This window comes from Podarcis gaigeae, assembly GCF_964106915.1.
Source record: "Podarcis gaigeae genome assembly, chromosome: 3".
NCBI classification, from domain to species: domain Eukaryota; kingdom Metazoa; phylum Chordata; class Lepidosauria; order Squamata; family Lacertidae; genus Podarcis; species Podarcis gaigeae.
In genome coordinates, this window is record NC_139680.1 from 44,911,765 (window position 1) to 44,931,345 (window position 19,581).

Consider the following 19,581-nt stretch of genomic DNA (forward strand, 5'->3'; position numbering starts at 1 on the left):
AAAGAAGACTGAACAAAGTGGAGGCTAAGAGATATCTAGTGTAGAAAAGTTCCTAATGGGCATTAGCTCTAAAACAGAGGGCTGGATGGAAGGGATGATAAATGACAAACAGCAGGGATCTATCAGCAGATATCAAAACACACTTCTCCCACTGCAGAAAGGCAGGGTGGGAGGTCATCAGGGGTCTCTTGCCAATCAGTACACACTGACAAGTGACTGAGGATGTTTCCCATATAATGCAAATGTAGACTTAATCCAACTACTGGTGGGAGCTTTCTGAAGGAAGTCTATCCGTTGTTACCCCAAGCTAACGAATAGGTAAATAGACATGTGGGTGTAAATGTCTGTGTTAGATATCACAAGCATTCTGGGTATTAGTATTGGGTTTGCACATGCTATTCAAAGATTAATTATGCACCTCTGCTGTTGTGGGGAACATATTCTATACTGCAGTTACTATAGAAAGTATTGACTTAAAACAAACATTGCTTTCTCTGATTCCTTGACTGTGGCACTGTACTCATTGCTCATAGCAAAGGCAAAATTGATACGTCATGTTGGCACAGATTTCCAGCTGAATCAAACTTTTCTGTAACAGTACGGTATTGTTACCAGACAGGCATTCAGCAGCTGGTATGTGGCTGGGACATGCAGTGCTGTGTCAGGGCTGCGATATGCAACACCACAACTCCACCAGACATACTTTCCTTGGTGAAGGAGGTACCCATGAACCCCACTAATGAAAGCAAAATTGCCTACTGGCAGATATGCTCCAAAAACTGATACCAACATTGTGTGAAGCACTCGTGGTGATCAGCTTATCATGACTGTGAAAGGAGTTTCTCAAATCTGGAACATATGAGTCCATAGAAGGTAAAATGTCATGATGAGATCACCATCAGGACTTTAATAGAAGAGTGTTCCTGGTGGTGCTAAGAGGTGCTTGAAAGAATGTGTGAAAAATAACCAGAGTATGTTTTTATTTCAAAGCAACAATTTTTATATAGGCTCTCAAACACTTTAATTTACAGCAGCATGAAACATCCCTAATTTGTACTTTTAATGTGATACATTTTGTTCCATATGTGCTCTTTTGTTATTTTGCTAAAGAACAGTACACTCTTATTAGTTAGACTTCCAATTAAAATAAGTTAATGTGATTATTTACAACTGCCTGTTCCTTTTATGCTGGTGCTGTGATACATTTATGAAAAATGTCCTCTGTGTGCACAATTATGCTACCAATTTTCCATATATATGTGGTCCAGTATTTACTTGCCTACAATTTAGTAAGTGTATTACTTTCCTAAATACTTCAGATTTACTGACAAGCTCTCTTTTTTCTTTTGTGTGGAAACTGAAAATTTAAATTAAATCTTTCCAGTAACGTTTTAAGTCTTATTGCATTTTTACTGCTAAGTAAATGTGCCTTGGTTGTAAAACTTCTAAACATGTTGGCCAGGAAGAAATCATATTGGTAAAAACAATGCTTTTTTCGGTGGTGGTGGTGGGGACACAGGGGTACACATACCCCTAAACATTTTATGAATGTAAGTTTGGCCTCATTGAGGGGCAGTATTTCAATATGAGTAGGAAAATGAGAGTACCTCGAAACATTTTTTAAAGAAAAAAAACCACTCGATAAACAAATTGCCCTCCCTAATATTTATAACACAACAAGTTGTGAAATACTGTTACCCAGCTTCCATTTTTGTTGTAAACCAAAACTCTTGATAATATCCTATTTGCACCAGTGATGCATCCCTCATCACTTGCTGCAAGAGATGGGGGACAAATTGTTAATTCATGTTGCATTTAAAAGTGAACCTACCCAATTCACACTTGCCAGAACAATACGATAACCGAAACACAGCCACCATTTAAAATTCACACATTCTTGCCAATTTTTGCAGAAATGCATTGTATTGGAGGGAATGTGCTTTGCAAAAACATGTGCATTAGGCAAAACTGTATATAAAAATGTCTATATTAGGAGAAATCTACACTAAAACGCTGGTGAATCTTCACAAGGATATTTTAAACATACAAAGAAACAAATAAATGTAGAAAACTGAATTTGATGACTGGAAAAAAAAGGAGAGAAAAGGGGGAATTGACAAGTGTGCCCATCCTTATATTGCTATTGTCAAAAAAGAAGGAAAGGAGAATATGATATTTGATTAATAAGCTTGGATGTCAACGCAGGAGCCTCTTGCAAATGTGCCCACCTTTCACTGCTGTGTCTAACTTCCTCTTCTCCTCCCTGAAGAAATGGCTTGCCTGCCATTTTGGGAAGCTGCAGAGTAACACTGCCCCCCACTGCCCCATTTCAAACAGGTTAAACGATTAGATCAAGGCTCAGAAGTAATCAGGCCATCACAGCTATAGCTGTGACATCTTTATTAAGCACCAACATCTCCTCTGAGGGGGTAAGGCCTGCGTCTGTTTGAGTGAGATGGAGTATGATGTTTTACTTCCTAGAGTAAATTGGCTCTGACCATAAAGTACCTTCACATGTCAGATTTTTTCGCCTTCCCGCTTTCAGGCAGCATTTCTCAGCAACATCGCATTAGTGGTTTACCGTTGAACAACCCATCACCTGAGCTATCTGTGGAAACCAGGCAGCTCGCTGTGCAAAGAACAGCCACCGTAGCCAGCATACTGAGACAAGGAGAGCCACGGCGGCGGCTTGGAGTGACTCATAATCCACCACACAATAAGCATCATTGAAGGAGCCAAACTATTATGCACAGTGTCTCAGCCATTTCACTCTCTTCCCCTTCGTCATGGCATTAATGTATTTTAAATTTGTTTGATGGGGGGGAGAACCTTTGCATTTTTCTTACCACAAGGATGTTGCTTTCATTTTGCTGACGCAGGCATCATTAAAATTCCTCTCATAACTGCTGCTAGATGCAGATTATTTTATGGAATTTCTTTTAAAGGACAGGAGTGGCTTCAAAACCTAACATTTAGCACCGGGGTATTTAATTGCAATGTTTTGTTAAATGTTTGCTTGTTTGTTTGTTTGTTTGTTTGTTTGTTTGTTTGTTTGTTTTCTTTAAAAAGTTTAGAATCAGAGAGTTTGGAAGAAAAAAAAACCGGTGTGCTCCTTTTTGTGTGAATTGCATGGATTCCCTCTAGTCATTGACATTCAAAGTAGATGAGAAATGTGAAAGGTGTGTGCTGATGTGTCGTACTGTTAGAAATTACTGCAATGTCCTCTCATTTGAACCCACACCATCCTGCCCAGTTCTGGACCTCTTGATATTTATAAATAATAAAGGGGGGAGGGGAATTACCAGCTTTGCACTGAAATACTCAGCAAATTACTAAGCATTGCTTTCGCCCCTGTAAAATTAATTCACAAGTCTGACACTGGGCATTGCTTCCCTATAAGAAATTGCATTGTATCTCACATGCATCGAATATAGGGCTTAAGGAAAAAATCAATAAAAGAAATTAAATATAGCTAGCCTCCCTCAAACAATAAAAAATCAATGCTCTTTTAGCAGGTACCCTTAGAAGCAGGTTTATTTTCAACATTAATCTGGATACTAGTTTCATAGTAATTGATTTTTTTTATACTTAAGCTGTCAAAAAGTATAACAAGCAATGATTACTTGTTATTTTCCAGATTCATAAAACAGACTTATTCTAAGGGGATTGCTGGTTCTTTCTGCCTTTCTTTCCCCCAAGTACTGAGCTACTTTTGTCACCGAAGCAATTGCAAATCACTCATGAAATAATAGTGATATCAGAAACAGAGTCTCCAACAATGGCTGCAAGTAAACTGTTTAAAATAATTGTGAACATTTGTGTGTGTGTGCATGCTTGTACTAAACTGCATATATGCAAAGTTTGCTGTTGCGTATCGGAAAGAATATTTCAAAAGAATTAGCCCTGAGTGTAAGTGAAATATTGATGGTTCACTGGACACAAAGAAAATACTACTGTAGAAAAGATATGTCTTATGGAACTTTTATTGGAACATTAGTGCATGTAAAACTCCTATTCAGAAAGTCAATGGCTCATGCTTCATGAATCCAGTGATGTGATCCTATCCAAAACATAAAAGGCAAGGCACAATGATTCCTATTCTTCTTGAACATGTCTGAAAGCATAGAAAGAATGTAAACAATACCTTGGCAGAAGAGAGGAGCAATATGCGCAATCCATACACCCTGAAGCATGGCCAGTCATGAGGCAAATAATGATGGCAGAACTCTCCCACCCGCCCTCAGTTCAAGAGCACCTGAAGCAATGAAACACAAGCACACCACTAGTAAAAATTATATCTCACCTTTCTGGTGAGAAAGGAGCCAATATAACCACCATGGTTCCTGGATGGAAACCCAAAAATTCAAGAGGATGTACTGCACACTCAGGAGAAGGAGGAGAGGCAGAGGGAAAGGAAGAGACAGAGAGAGAAAGGAAGAGACAGAGAGAGAAAGAAAGAAAGAAAGAAAGAAAGAGAGAGAGAGAGAGAGAGAGAGAGAGAGAGAAGCTGGTGCTCTCTAGTTTTGGAGCCCAAGTAGATCAGATCTTTTCACCCTTGGACAGTAGCAGCCATTGAGGCTGGGGCTCCCTTGCTCTCCCCTGGTTTCCCCACGCAGCAGGTTACTGCTGTTTACTGAGAGAGGTACACAGAGTTCAGCACAATGTGGTACATGGCAGTGGAGCCAATTTGCCACAACTTGCCGAGCTCCCCATTGCCTCACCCCTTCATCTCATGGTCACGTGTTGTGTTGTGAAGCTGGGAGAACAATGGAGTCTAACCCGTGCCGCCTCAGCAGCCGCTACTGTGCTTTGGTCCTCAAATGTTGGCCTACAGCTCCCATCATCCCTGTTGACTGTCTAAATTGGCTAGGGGTGATGGTTGTAGTCCAGCAATGTCTGAGGTCCCAAATTTTTAAAAATGAGGTAGATAATTTCCATGAAGAGCATGTGAGCATTGGGCCAAATCTTGTTCCCCGACACACACACACACACACACACAGAGAGAGAGAGAGAGAGAGAGAGAGAGAGAGAGAGAAGTATTTTTCAGGACCATTTGTCCCTGGTAAAAGTGAGAGTGGTCATTTTAAACAACTTTTAGGGCATTGGGTGAAATCTAAGAATTGTTACATGTGGATGAGGCTTGTCATTATGAGATGACAAAAAGCTTCCTCTCCCAACAAATAATAATAATAATAATAATAATAATAATAATAATAATAATAATAATATAATTTATTTATACCCCACCCATCTGGCTTCTCTATTTCTCTTTACCCCCCCCCCAAGATTATTAGATCAACTCCTTTCAGCACCCTTCACTTCTTCCAATCTAGCAAGAGCAGTGCACCTTATAATCATAGAAAATTCCTGGGTTTTACCAGTGCCCAGAAGCATATCCCTTGGATGATTGAATTGCACTGTAAGTCTAAGACTGAAAACCAGCATAAGAAATACCTACCGGTTGTTTTTTTTCCAAGACAACCATATGAATGCTAGGCGATTTGTAAGCATGTGGAGGTTTTATTATCATAAACTTGCTTCCCATAAATAATTGTGGCAGCTGGAGCTGAAGCCAAGCTCATCTATTACTATAACAGAGAAAGGCACATACTCCCCACTAGTAGTATCAGCCTGGGTAATGCTATGCATTGCACCCAGATGTATGCATCATAGAAGTACTGTGGCAATACGCAGTACAGGGAAGTGGTAGTCACTGGTAAATTGCCAAAGGCCAGCCTGGTTGTATTAAAATGCAACATGTTGGAGAAAGATTTTTAAAACAAGTCGACACATAACATCAGTTTGTAATCTCTCTTTCTGTCTCTTACACACACACATACCCTTCACTGATAGTTTCCCAGGCCATTTCATTTGACCTCTTCTTTTTCACTCAGGAGTTTTCCAGCACCCATTACAGTCTTCCACTTCCTTCATCAATAACAATGCAATGATCAGGGGGTCCTCTATGTTATTACACCCATATCAATACATCTTTACGTATCATAGGCCTAATGGAAGCAGTTTGCTGGCCCGCATTGTCTCCACTGAACACAATGAAACCAACATGTTAGATGAATGAGCCAATCGACTTAACCTACTTCCAAGTAATGGATAAACCAGATTAACAATAAGGATTTTTTGATATATCCAACAAAATCATTGTATTCACATACCATCCAACTTTTTCAGATTCAAACCAGGATGTGTGTCTTCAGATACACGTTCCCAGGTGAGTCACATGACCCACACTTTGCTCTTGTCCCCTCCAAAAAAGATTTTTCCAGTGAGATCTTGTGCTTTTTTCAGAGTGAGAGTTCTGCACCCAAAACAACCACCAAGATCTCACATGAAAAAAATTAGATGATCCGTTCCTTCCAGGGCACTTGGCAGGTATACAGTCATGCAATGACTTGCGGTGGAACTGCCCTCTCCTTCCCCAAGCACCCTCTGTGTCTCCCAATCTATTTCGGTGTGTTGTAGAAACAGCTCGAACAAACTTTTTGAGGGGACATGCAAGGGAAGGAGAGGTAGGGGAAGTTCTGTTGCACAAGCTGACATCCTTGTACAAATGGCATTACTTCATTAGGTACAATCCCTCCATACCCTCCAACATTTCTCCAATGAAAATAGGGACGTCCTATTCCATAATGATAATTTTACTATTTCTACCCCCCACATCTTACTGGGTTGCCCCAGCCACTCTAGGCAGCTTCCAACATATATAAATACATAATATTAATAATAAAACATTTTTTAAAAACCTTCCCTATATAGGATTGCCTTCAGACAGCTCGGGAGTTGAATAACTCCATACCTTCCAACATTTCCCTGATGAAAATAGGGACATCCTAAGGAATCCCAGACATCCCAGTAGTGATGTGTGGAAGTGAGAGCTGGACCATAAAGAAGGTTGATCACCGAAGAATTGATGCTTTTGAATTATGGTGCTGGAGGAGACTCTTGAGAGTCCCATGGACTGCAAGAAGATCAAACCGATCCATTCTGAAGGAAATCAGCCCTGAGTGCTCACTGGAAGGACATTGTGAAGCTGAGGCTCCAATACTTTGGCCACCTCATGAGAAGAGAAGACTCCCTGGAAAAGACCCTGATGCTGGGAAAGATGGAGGGCACAAGGAGAAGGGGACGACACAAGACAAGATGGTTGGACAGTGTTCTCGAAGCTACCAGCATGAGTTTGACCAAACTGCGGGAGGCAGTGGAAGACAGGAGTGCCTGGCATGCTCTGGTTCATGGGGTCACGAAGAGTCGGACACGACTAAACAACAACAACAAGGAAAAGTGGGACATTCTGGGTTCAAATCAAAAACTGGGATAGCTTCTCTAAGTCAGGGATGTCCCTGGAAAATAGGGAGGGTCTGCCCCTCGGCTTAACTGAACAGCACATTTTTAAATGGCATGATCTTGTTCCTTTTTGCATGGTTGCTCTCCTTTTCCTCTGTAATTCTTTGGTAAAAGAATGTCTGGAACCTCCACTTCCTATAACTCTTCTTCAGGTATTCAAGAAGAACAGGCATAGGCAAACTTGGCCCTCCAGATGTTTTAGGACTACAACTCCCATCATCCCTAACTTTCAGGACCAGTGGTCAGGGATGATGGGAATTGTAGTCCCAAAACATCTGGAGGGCCGAGTTTGCCTATGCCTGAAAAAGAACATGCAAGGCTCAAACAAGGGAAGGGGATGGGCACTGGTTCTGCTTCCAATATCCTTGCATTCAGAGTACACCTGCTCCATTCTGACCTCTTGTTGAGCAGGGAGAAGTCCCCTGGGATCTACAGGTATAGGGTAGTATAGAAATGTGATAATAATAATGATAATAATAATAATAGGACCAGCACCTCTTGTATGTACACCCCCAGCTCATCCCCTAGTCTGAACCTTCACAATTGTGGTGCCAAATAATTTTTGAATATCAAAGAAGAGTATAACAGTACTTTATCTTTGATTGTCTACATTTTCATATTAACCAAATGTCAGTGTTTTATTAATTTATATGGTATTGACATTTTATTTCTTTTCCTGACAAAAATATCCTCTATTTTTAACTTGTAGATCAGAGTGAATGCCTGCAGGCAGACTTCAGGCTTGTGAGATCAACCCCCACCCCCTTTTTCCTTTTTATTAGAGCCCTGAGACCTACTAAATGGAGCCAGATGCAAAATGGAGGCTAAGGGGATACAGCCAATTACCTACTGCATCTCATGATCCAGGTGCTGAGATGACTCACAAAGACAAGCGCAAACCTACATTTGAGTTACTGCAGATGAGAGATTCTACTAATCACAGGGTCTTCTCCAACTTAGTCATTGCAGAAGTTGAACAACTTTAGCTCATGCAGTGGAACTTTGCTCTCTGCATATCCCTCAGTCAAATATGCACCCCAGTTCTGATCTGGGGTTTGCCCCCAATATTCCAGAGCACATTTAGGGGTGGTGCAGAGGGTGCACAGGTAGATGTAAGAGAGGTAAAGTTCTGCTGCATGTTTTTGTGCTGGATTCAACCATAAATCAACAGGGCAGGAGAGAGTATTTTGGGTGTTGAGTAACAATAACAGTGCATCAAAAACTCTTGCTGATCTAATGAAAATAATCATTTCCATATCAACTAATATTACTATTTACTAAGAAATAAAAAATAAGTCCCCATGAAACCTCATCAGCACTTTAATACACAATTTCTATTAAGATACACACTTTGGTATTCAATTTGACCTAATATAGAAATTCTTTCAAAGCAGTTTTCCCTATCATACTGCATTTTGTTACCTTGTTTTCCCCAGTATATGCTCAAATATATACATTGTTGTACATATGTTGCTGGAGAAGTACATTGAAAAATGGAGAGAATTTCAAAGGATAGCTGTGCTTCAGTCTACACACGGTTTTGGAAAGTGTATTAAGTAAGTTTGCCTTTAAATGCAAACTGAAATGAATTTCTCCACCATTCCTGCCCACCCCATCTATCTTATGCCTGCCTATGAAATACAAGGAAAGTATTTGGTTATGAAACATTTATTTCTGAAGACAAAGGACGCCTTTCAAAGTATCATTCTGTTCCCAAACATGGTTAAAGAAGAAAGTAGGATTGCAGCCAATATAGGCTTATTTATAAAGGTATACAAAAATGAAGACATGAAGGGACAGTTTTAAAATAAACAAACAAACCTAAAGTAACACATGAGTGTGTGCACATTCTTCTTCTTTGGCAATCACTCATAGCTGAGTAAGGTTGTCTTCCATAAACACATGCACATACACACATTATCTCATGGACTATTCTTATGGTCAAGTGACTTTTCAGAAACAGAAATTCTACCTAATGAAATGCATGAGAAATCCCTCTTTAGCGCTATGAAGTAGGGTGATTAACTGATGGATAGGCAAAACATGTGGATTTGGTCAGATGACTGTGAGAACTGGCACACATTAGTAGTCCGTTTTATCTACACCAGGTAATTCTCCCTGAAATGAGTCTGTATTGAGCATGTTTGGGAACATCTGAACAGGATGGCATGCTGCAAAAATCCAACCAGGCAAATTTATCCTCCATCCTGAGACCTGTTTCCGAATAAACATGCATAGGTCTCAAATTCCAGTAAAGCATATGGCTTTGCTTTCTGCAGCAGAAGCATATATATTATTATGGAAGTTCTTTTGCCATGATCTAAATATATCACATTCTGAGTTAATTCTGTAGAGAAGTCACTTTGTTTCTTTTCACATCACCAATGTGCACACAGCCCAGTGTGTATCTTTGAACATACAAGTGTTGTTGCTGCCGATGCTTGTGCCTGCTTTTTGTATCCCGTTTTCCTATACAAATGAATGCCATTAAACACCAAGACATTTGGAGAAAAAGAAAAAGAAATTATTGCAACTGTTGGAGCAGATGTGTGAACTACCTGCTGAAGTGACAAACTAAATGCCTCTATTCAGCCAGCAATGGCAGCATCTCCATGTTTCTACTGTTTGACACAATGATGGATTATTTATTTACTGAACAGCATTGGTGGCCAGAAAATCTGATTTTCATGCCTGCAAATCCATGAAACCTCAGCCACTGAACAGCTTCTTTTACATGTGGCAAAGGTCACCTATCAAGGGATTTTCTCACGTTTTGTGTGATTGGTCATGCCTCATTTCCTGCAAGAAAATATGATTTCCCCAAAGTGGGTGAGTTTGAAGAGACTCACAAAGACCTAGAAAGTTATTTCCTTTCTGTGCGATAAGCATAAAAGTATAGAGACTAACCTAGAGGGATAGACAAGCAACTGTTTGTAGCTGGAAAGCATATTTAATCCTATCATTTAAGAAAGTCTAAGAGCACTCCAGATATAAAAGCAATGCAAAAATTAGGCTCTTAACCTTGTCACTTAACCTTGAGGATTTGGAAGGGTTTTAATAACTCATGAACTATATCTTCTCTAAGTCCATTGTTTGATAGTGAACATTGATTACTATATACATACACTGATAACTGGGAAACATTGGCCCTTGAGTGCTCCAATTGGAGAACAGCCTTTACCAAAGGTGTAATGGACTTTGAAGAAGCATGAACTCAGGGCACAAAGGAGAAATGAGTTAAGAGGAAGGCACATTTGGCAAAACCTCACCATGATCAACTCCCAGTTTAATCCTATGTCCCCACTATGGAAGGATGTGTGGATCCATAATTGGCCTTATGGACTCACTGTTAAGACCATTTTCATGGAAGACAATCCTCTTGGCTATGAGTGATTGCCAAAGAGATATATGTACATAGCCATTCCTATTAGAAAGCAGGAAGTTCCAATAGGACCAAGTAACCAGGGAAGGATTTTTGGTTAGTCCCACACCAAACTGGGCACCACATATTCTTTTCTTCTTCTTCTTCTTCTTCTTCTTCTTCTTCTTCTTCTTCTTCTTCTTCTTCTTCTTCTTCTTCTTCTTTGCAGCACATTACTACCACTGGCTACTGTTAGGTACTGCACCATATCATTACACTGGTACCTCAGGTTACATATGCTTCAGGTTACATACGCTTCAGGTTACAGACTCCGCTAACCCAGAAATAGTGTTTCAGGTTATGAACTTTGCTTCAGGATGAGAACAGAAATCTTGCTCTGGTGGCGCGGCGGCAGCAGAAGGCCCCATTAGCTAAAGTGGTGCTTCAGGTTAAGAACAGTTTCAGGTTAAGTACGGACCTCCGGAACGAATTAAATACTTAACCTGAGATACCACTGTAATCTTATTTCTTCTTGACTTACCTTTGATAACAGGGCTGCCTACAAGGCTTTCTAGGTCCAGCACACTCCACTATGCTTGCAAAAGATTTGCACACACACACACAAAAATTGCACATACATTGTGTTACATGCAAATCTGTCTTCAATTTTTCAGGCAGGGAGGAGGGCCCAAAAATAAATTAGGGATGGCACATGATGAATAAGATGTTTTATTAAACTCCAGGAGTGGCCAAGGGTAGAGGAAGAGGAAATTAGAGAGATAGTTAAAAATTTCAAATCGGGGAAATCTCCTGGGCCAGACGGTCTACCAATAGAATTATTTAAGACCTATATCGATTGGTGGGCAGAACCCTTAGCCCAACTGTTTACGCTTATAGATAAATATGGGATCATACCTGAGATATGGCTAAGATCAATAATTATTCCAATCTTTAAAAATGGCGACCCAAAAGAACCAAGGAATTATAGACCGATAAGCCTTCTATCAGTGATAGGGAAAATCTACGCTAAGCACCTCTTATCTAAACTCCTTACCTGGATGAAAAATCTAAATTTACCAGGGAAAGAACAAATAGGTTTCTCCAAAGGTTGCTCCACACTAGACCACTGTCTTATACTTATGCATCTGGTTGAAAAATACAGATCCCAAAGGCAATCTAAGATATACGCTGCTTTTGTAGATTTTCGTGGTGCATTCGACTCAATTGACCGCCCAAAGTTGTGGAGGAAACTCGCAGAATTAAAAATTGATCAGCGCCTATTGATTCTAATGCAAAATCTACACTCTTCCAATACCTGTCAAGTCAAACTTAACATCAAAGGTCACCTTTCATCAGACATCCCAATCTCGAAAGGGGTAAAACAAGGGTGTATTCTTGCCCCCTTTCTATTTAATTTATTTTTATCAGACTTGCCAGATTACCTTCAAAAAATAGAATCACATGCCCCTAAACTTAATCAGAAACCAGTTCCTCTCTTACTATACGCAGACGATGCTGTCCTACTATCCTTAACGAGCTTGGGTCTGAAACGTCTTATATCTTCACTGATCCTCTATTGCGAATGTAACAAACTCTCTATAAACTATGAGAAGACAAAAATTTTGGTCTTCTCGAATGGTTGGAAATTAGAGAAATGGAAAATAAGAGGGCAAGAAATCCAACAAGTGAAAATCTATAGGTATCTGGGAATCTTATTCCAGAGCAATTTAGGGTGGGCAACCCATCGCACAAATGCCATAAAACAGGCAAAGTGCATCTCATCAGCAGTTGCCCGTTTTCATTATCAGAAAGGTAATCAATTTATTCCTGCAGCAAATCAGATATTTCAAATAAAAGTGCAATCCCAGATATTCTATGGAATCCCGCTATGGGTCCAAGCATATAACAATGATTTAAAAAAGATTCACTCTAGCTTTCTGAGACGTATTCTTGGACTCCCAGCTATGATCAAATATGAAACAATGTGTGCAGAAATAGGCATACACACAATGGAATATTGGGCATGGTCCACCTCAATAAAGTATTGGTTACGCTGCCACTTTCGCTGCCCTCCATCAAGTCTGCTCGCTGATTTGCTCAAAGACTCCTATAAATCAAGATGGTATCAGCACCTCGAAAAAAAGATTGAATCTTTAGGCATCGAGCTGGAGCCCCTGTACAATTCTAGTGAGCAATATATCTCCCATAATATCCTAACTAGACTAAAGGATGTCGAGAGACAAAATATTATGGCAGCTGTAAACAAAATTTGCTCCCCCATATTCTATGAATTAAATATCTTAGATAGCAGAGCCAATTACGTCACTAAACTAATAATCCCAGCCCAACGTAGGGCTTTTATGCTGGCCCGTTTGAATGTTTTTCCCTCAGCATTTGTCAGGGGAAGATATCAAAACATTCCTAGAAACAAGAGACTCTGCAGATGCTCTATGAATGTCCCAGACACTGTAGAGCATATTCTCCTTCATTGCCCATTGTACAGTACGCTCCGTCAACGCGTGCTGTCCCCTCTTTTGGGTGGTCTGGAACCGCAGCAAGGTGAATGTGTGGGTTTCTACCTATCCGACGTTGACCAAAGGGTAACGGCGGGGGTAGCCGAGTTTTTGGTAGCAGTCCTCCAAGGAGCAGGATAACAAGGAAAACCACTGACTCTATATGTATATATATATATGCATTTAGCAAACTGCTGCCTTTTTTATATATATTTCAAGGCTTTTATATGTTATTTTCTCTTTTAAGGTTTTATTTCCATAATGCCTAATAAAGGTTTGATAAAGTAAGTAAAGTAAGTAAGAATAAGATGTTTGGAAGGCAGAATGTCAATAGGTGAAGCTTTTCAGACAATTGCATTTATTACAAATTCTGAACACTCACCAGGCTACACCTCTCTCCCCAAGCCCCACACTGACTCTGCTTCACACCTCAAGTGCTTCTGCCTGGCTGGACTGTGTCCTTGAACACTGATGGTGCTTCTTGTGAAATTAGGAATAAAATTAGCCTACTGGAGAAAAGTAAAATTTGCATTCATTGCACCACAGCCAATTGTTTGTAGCCCCAACCACTAGTGGCATGTGCTCCCTTGCCCCAGGTGGTTGCCCAGAAAGGAATAAGATCTTTAGTCTGAAGATGCTTTTTCAGCCATAGTTAGAGAAAAAGGTATTGCTGGTGTTATGTACTGAAGTTCTCACCCTGGGCCAGCAGGGGAATACTGTAGATAGTTATGCAAATAAGGGATCGAAAGTGATGTTCAGTGATTGGATAGTTTTAGAAAGTTGTTACAGTTATGTTGTACTGGAGCTCCATATAAGCAGGCTGACTGAACCCTTCAGTTCAGTTCTGTCCTGGCCTGTGAATAAACAAGAGCTGTTAGAAGAATCGCTGTGTCATCTGATATGTTCACCCACAACTTAACAGCTAGGGCCACAGGCAGGGAGAGGCATGTGTAGCTGAGAGATGATAAAGAACGAAATCCTCATGCAGCTTTGTGGTGGTGGATATTGGCCAGGAAGAAGTATTCCATAAGAGCATAGAAATCTAGGTTAGGATAGAAAAACACAAGGCCCTAGAACTCTATGAGCAGCTGAACTCCAAAAATGTTTTCCTACTGTGCTTTTCATAAAGATCAATCAGGACATCGTCCCTAGAACAGTGTGTCAAAGACTCGAGAGTTTCTGTCACTGCACATTTGATTTTCCTCCAAACCAAATGTCTCTAGGCCATCATGTCAAAATAAAGACTCTTCGCTGTGTGTATTCAGAATGCTACTGGACAGTGCCTTAATACTCAGGGACAATATAATTGTTTTTTTAATAACAACAAAACAAAAATATAAACCATTATTATTAACCTTCTTTTCTAATCTTCCTTCATCAATTTTTGTCTCTCCTTCACTTTATTATTTGCACCTTCGGGACAATCTGCACATTCAGTTTTGCTGTACTATGGCTGCAATCCTAACCCCTTGCCTCAGTAGACACATTTAGGATTGTGCTATAAGTACCGCTAATTAAAAATATATATTTTGTTTCACCAGATTTATGTGAGGAGCATATTCTTTTGAATGGACCCCAAACTGGTGGTGATTATTGTTACCATTTACAATCCTATATATTTCATAATAGATATATATTATTTTCAAAGCTTTTATGAATATACGTAAATGAATACGTAAATATATAACCTGCCACATTTCAAAGGCTTGAGTCTGATAGCAACAGTGAATGCAAAATGAATATACTTATCCACTGTTCAAATATACAGAATGTTAAAACTTCAACCTTTTCCTGGCTCATCCCAGCCTAAGGATTCCAAAAAGATGGGACTGACCTAAAACTTTAGCATTTTTTCTTTTTCTAAATATTTATTTGTTGTTGTTTTTAAATACACAGGGTGCTTATATAACCATGTAATAATACTTTATATTATAAGTATCATATTACAATATTGTAAATATATTGTATGGCTATACATTTAATAAATAATATCCAATACTTTGGAAATGTATTGCTTTGTCCATTATTTTCTCTTCTACAGTTTGCAAGTTTTGATACTGTTACAATATCCCAAATTCCTTCATTCCCAAATGTCCATTTAGTTAGGCTTTAGCATTTTCAGGACATTTGTGGGTGAGTAGGTAACAATTTTCCAACCATCTTCATATATGCTCCATTACGTTTCTCAGAATTCTTACTCCTGAAATAAACTCAGCTGTATTTTTGTTTTGTTTTACACCTTCTGATTTCTTGAACTGTGAGAAGTATGTCACAGCATCATAAACTACCTTGTTAACTGACATTTATTGGTTGTTTTTCAGATACCACCAGTTTTGTCATTGATATTTAAGCACTTCCCCTAAGGCCACAACAAATAGCTCCTTTTCTTCACCACTGCATGTGATATGCCTCAGTCTTGCAAATGGCAATCCTCACATCGCCTTCCTCTTTGTCCTCATAGAAAGCAATCTCAACCAGACTCCTGCTTACAACCATTTGTTTTAATTTGCTGCTGTGGGTCCACACAATGTGTTTTATCAACAGTACAAAAGGAAACCTTCCATTCCAGCAGAGAACACTAATAAAAAGCACTATCGGCTGAATACAAATCGAGATGAGTAAACTTTCCTATTGCCTAAATCGTAGATCATGTGAACTGCTTCTTTCTCTTGGTGAGCAAAAAGTGACATTTCCGTATAAGTGCAGCACTTGTTTAAAAACACAGCAGGGAACACAAAAAGTTCTTGTTTACAACTGCTATATTCTCCAAGGTTTTGCCCGTTGTTGGAATATTTTCAAAGGAATGATTGATTTATTTTTACTGTAAAGTATGCAAATGAATGTGCCGTGTAATTTATTTCATCTGCGGCTCTTAAGAATAAACATAATTTCAAAAGGTAAAGATGAGCAGGCATTGTAGGGGGACTGCCTCGAATCCACTTTAATTAATCTGCAAGAAATGCCATGCCATGCCTGGTACTGTATTCATAGTGCCTATAATGGATTACAAACCTCTACCCCTCACTTAGTGATCCACTGGTTGCATGGCAGGGCAGAGGTAATGCATCCTAAATTATTCTTTAAACCTCCCCTAATTGCAGGTGTGACAGTGTAGTTTAAATGATTTTAAAAGCCCAATAACTGCACTTGAGCACCCTCAAGACAGCCACAAATCTGTAACTCATCTACTATTATCCCTGTTCCGGTAATAGACAGGATAGGCTACTGCAAGTGTTGTACATGTAACTACCCTTGAAGACTACCCAGAAATTTCAGTTGATCTCAAGTATAGCCACTGAACTATTGACTGGGACTGGATGGACAGAATATATCTCATTGATACAAAAGCAACTTCACACACACTGGGCTCCGATGACAGTCTGAGATAACAACCTAATTAACTATTGTTGCCCAATGCAGACCTTTAAACTTTTCATTCAGAAATGTCTGCTGCTTTTCATTAACTGTTTATGTGCTGCTTTGCAGACAATGGTGCAGCTAGTAATTTTAGACCTTGGACTTAAATGCCTTATGCCCACCCACTTCACTTTAAAGCACAGACTCTTCTTTGCCTCTGGACTATTCTTTATTTGAAGGATGTTGCGGCCTCTTTTAGTGGGGTGGGACTTGCGGTGCTGCCTTTCTGTTTAATGGTGTTCTTTGTCTATATTTTAATTATTGTCTTTTTAAGGCTTTTATCGTTGTCTCTGGTTTTAATGTAAGTCGCATTGAGTTACCTTATAAGAAAAGTGATTAACCAATACAATAAATCATCATTGTCATCATAAATGGCCATATGTATTATTTCAGCTGTGATGCACACCATTGAAATTTATCTACAGTACAAGTGCTTCTACTTTCCTAATATGTTAGGGGAGGGGAGAATTTGTCAACTGTGATAAAAAGTACTTTGAGTATGGGCAAACCCCCCTGCCAGTGGTGAGTGAGGTCAGACAGGGCAATGGATGTGATTTTTACCTTTGTTCAGTAGGCTGCATTCCACCTGTGTAAGAACTGGAGGTTTCTGCATGCTCACATGCAAACTTACCTCTCCATCCTCCATCCAGGCAAGCAAAAGTCATTACCACAGTTCAAGAACACATTGTAAGTAGGCAGAGGACTTGAGGAAGTGGCAGAAGAGGGCTGGTAAGGGGCATGGCTATGGAGGTGGCCCAGAGAGAGTCCTGAAGGCCAACAGAGAGGATTGGATGGCTGCACTTGGATCCTAGCTCTGAGGTTTCCCACACTGATCTAGCCTTGCTCCTTTAATGTCTGTGTACAGCATGAACATTTCCATGGAGTGGGCCTATGTGTGGATACGTGTGTATGAAGGCTTCCATGAGATCTTCCTGAGAGATTGAGGGTTCCAGATTTCATGCATGAAGACCCCTTTCTCTACATGTGCAGACATCAGGAGAGGGTCTAAGTGGAGGGTGTGATATCAAGAGAGGGACTGCTCACCATGGCTCCACTCCTTTCTCCCACTCCTTTCTAATAACTTCTGAATAAAGGTATTGTGGACAACATTTTTTTAAATTATTATTACTTTTTTAAATGAACAATTCACATAATATGCCATTACAACTGGTTTATTATTATTTTTTTTTTTGGGGGGGGAGAGCACTATAGTTGGGCTATCTACATTTTCATCTCTTATTTTATCCACTTAAAAGTACCTAGAAACATCAGTGGGGCTGAACTGGCTTTTATTCCAGTACACTGGCTTAGCTGATTTGCTGATAATGTTTCTAAGTGGTTACAGAAGTATAATAAAGTTCATCTTGCTGCATAGCTGGGGGCTACAAACCAATGGCTGTCAGGTAGTTAAATATGCCACATTCTCTTTCATGCCTGGTTCATATTTCATTATCTCATCAGTATAGAGTCACATTATCAGTTGGAAGCATTGCCCACATGATTCAAGATACGGTCCTTATGCCAGGGGAACCATGCATTATGTAAGACACATAATAGCCTTTTTTCAGACTTTCTTTGAACATAAGCAAAAGGTAGAGGAGGGCAGGATTGCATGTGGTGTCTCCTACTCTCAACCTCCACACATTTATTTGAAGGTTAGAATACAGATTGTAACTTTCTCCATGTGATCAGAAAATAGCAGATTTCCTGATTGAACAGAGATAGCCTTGCACCCATATTTTAATACCACTAGGCTCTGTTCCAACTTTCAGATGAACATATGGTGGTCAGGTGCTGGTAATTTTATTCTCCCATCGCTTTTCAGCTCAAACATTATTTGAAGACAGTTAAATCATACAACATATCCATGCAACAGAGGTCTGGAGGTACAGTGTTCAGCATGACCTCACCTTGCTGTTGGTTGTTGTGACTCAGGGCTCAAGTGCAGAATGTCCTCCTAGGTGATTGAGCTCAGGAGGTCAGATGGCTTAGTTCCAAAGGGGAACCAGTGGGGTACAGACATGGTTCAGTAAGGCAGGAAATATAGTTCTTTATAAGCAACTGCTTCACCAATGACTTGGACCAGACTGAAGCCTTTTATGCAATGTCATCAGCTTCCCCTTCTCATGCTCCATCCATTTCTTGAGAAGCAGAAATTCTTGAAAGGGCAGGCCTTGGGAATGGAGCCCAGCATTCCATCATCTCTACAGGAGCGAATGATGGCACACTTCCTGTGGTGATGCAGTGACTCTATGGACTGTATGGGGCTTGGAGTCAAGTATACCAGACTCTTGCTAGACTTGAGCTTCTTGGAGGCTACTCTATCTTATCCAGGCTCAGGAATCTCTAGTTCAGGGATCTCCAACATTTTAGTTGTGGAGGTCTCTAACATCTTGGGTTCAGCTATCTCCAGTTCAGTACTGGTGCTCATGCCTTTTCCATTGGCACCACTGGTCCCTAAGGCTCTGTGTTTGTGTACAGGTCACTGATGAAAGGTATGGTGTGGTGGGACAGCACTGTTCAACTGCTGCTGCTTACTGGGAGCTGGAGGAGCAGCTGCAAGGTTGGAATGGTGCAAATGGCAGGAACACATCCAGTACATTTGCACCATACTGTCCCAACTGCAGCCTCTTCCCTCCTCACCTTAGTAAGCAAAAGTGACATGACCAGCAAATAATAATAATAATAATAATAATAATAATAATAATAATAATGCCAATCAGATTCCATAGATGACCTTGAATTCTGGTTCTTTGCAGCAGGAATTCTTCATTCATTCTTCCATCCCAGATCATTCATAATATTATAAACTAATTAGTCTTCTTTCTAAATAAAATGTCCTCAATATTTTAGCCTTATTATGGCACCGTAGCTTCCTGATCATTGTTTTCCTTCTGTTTACATCTTTTCTATTGTCATTACATTCTT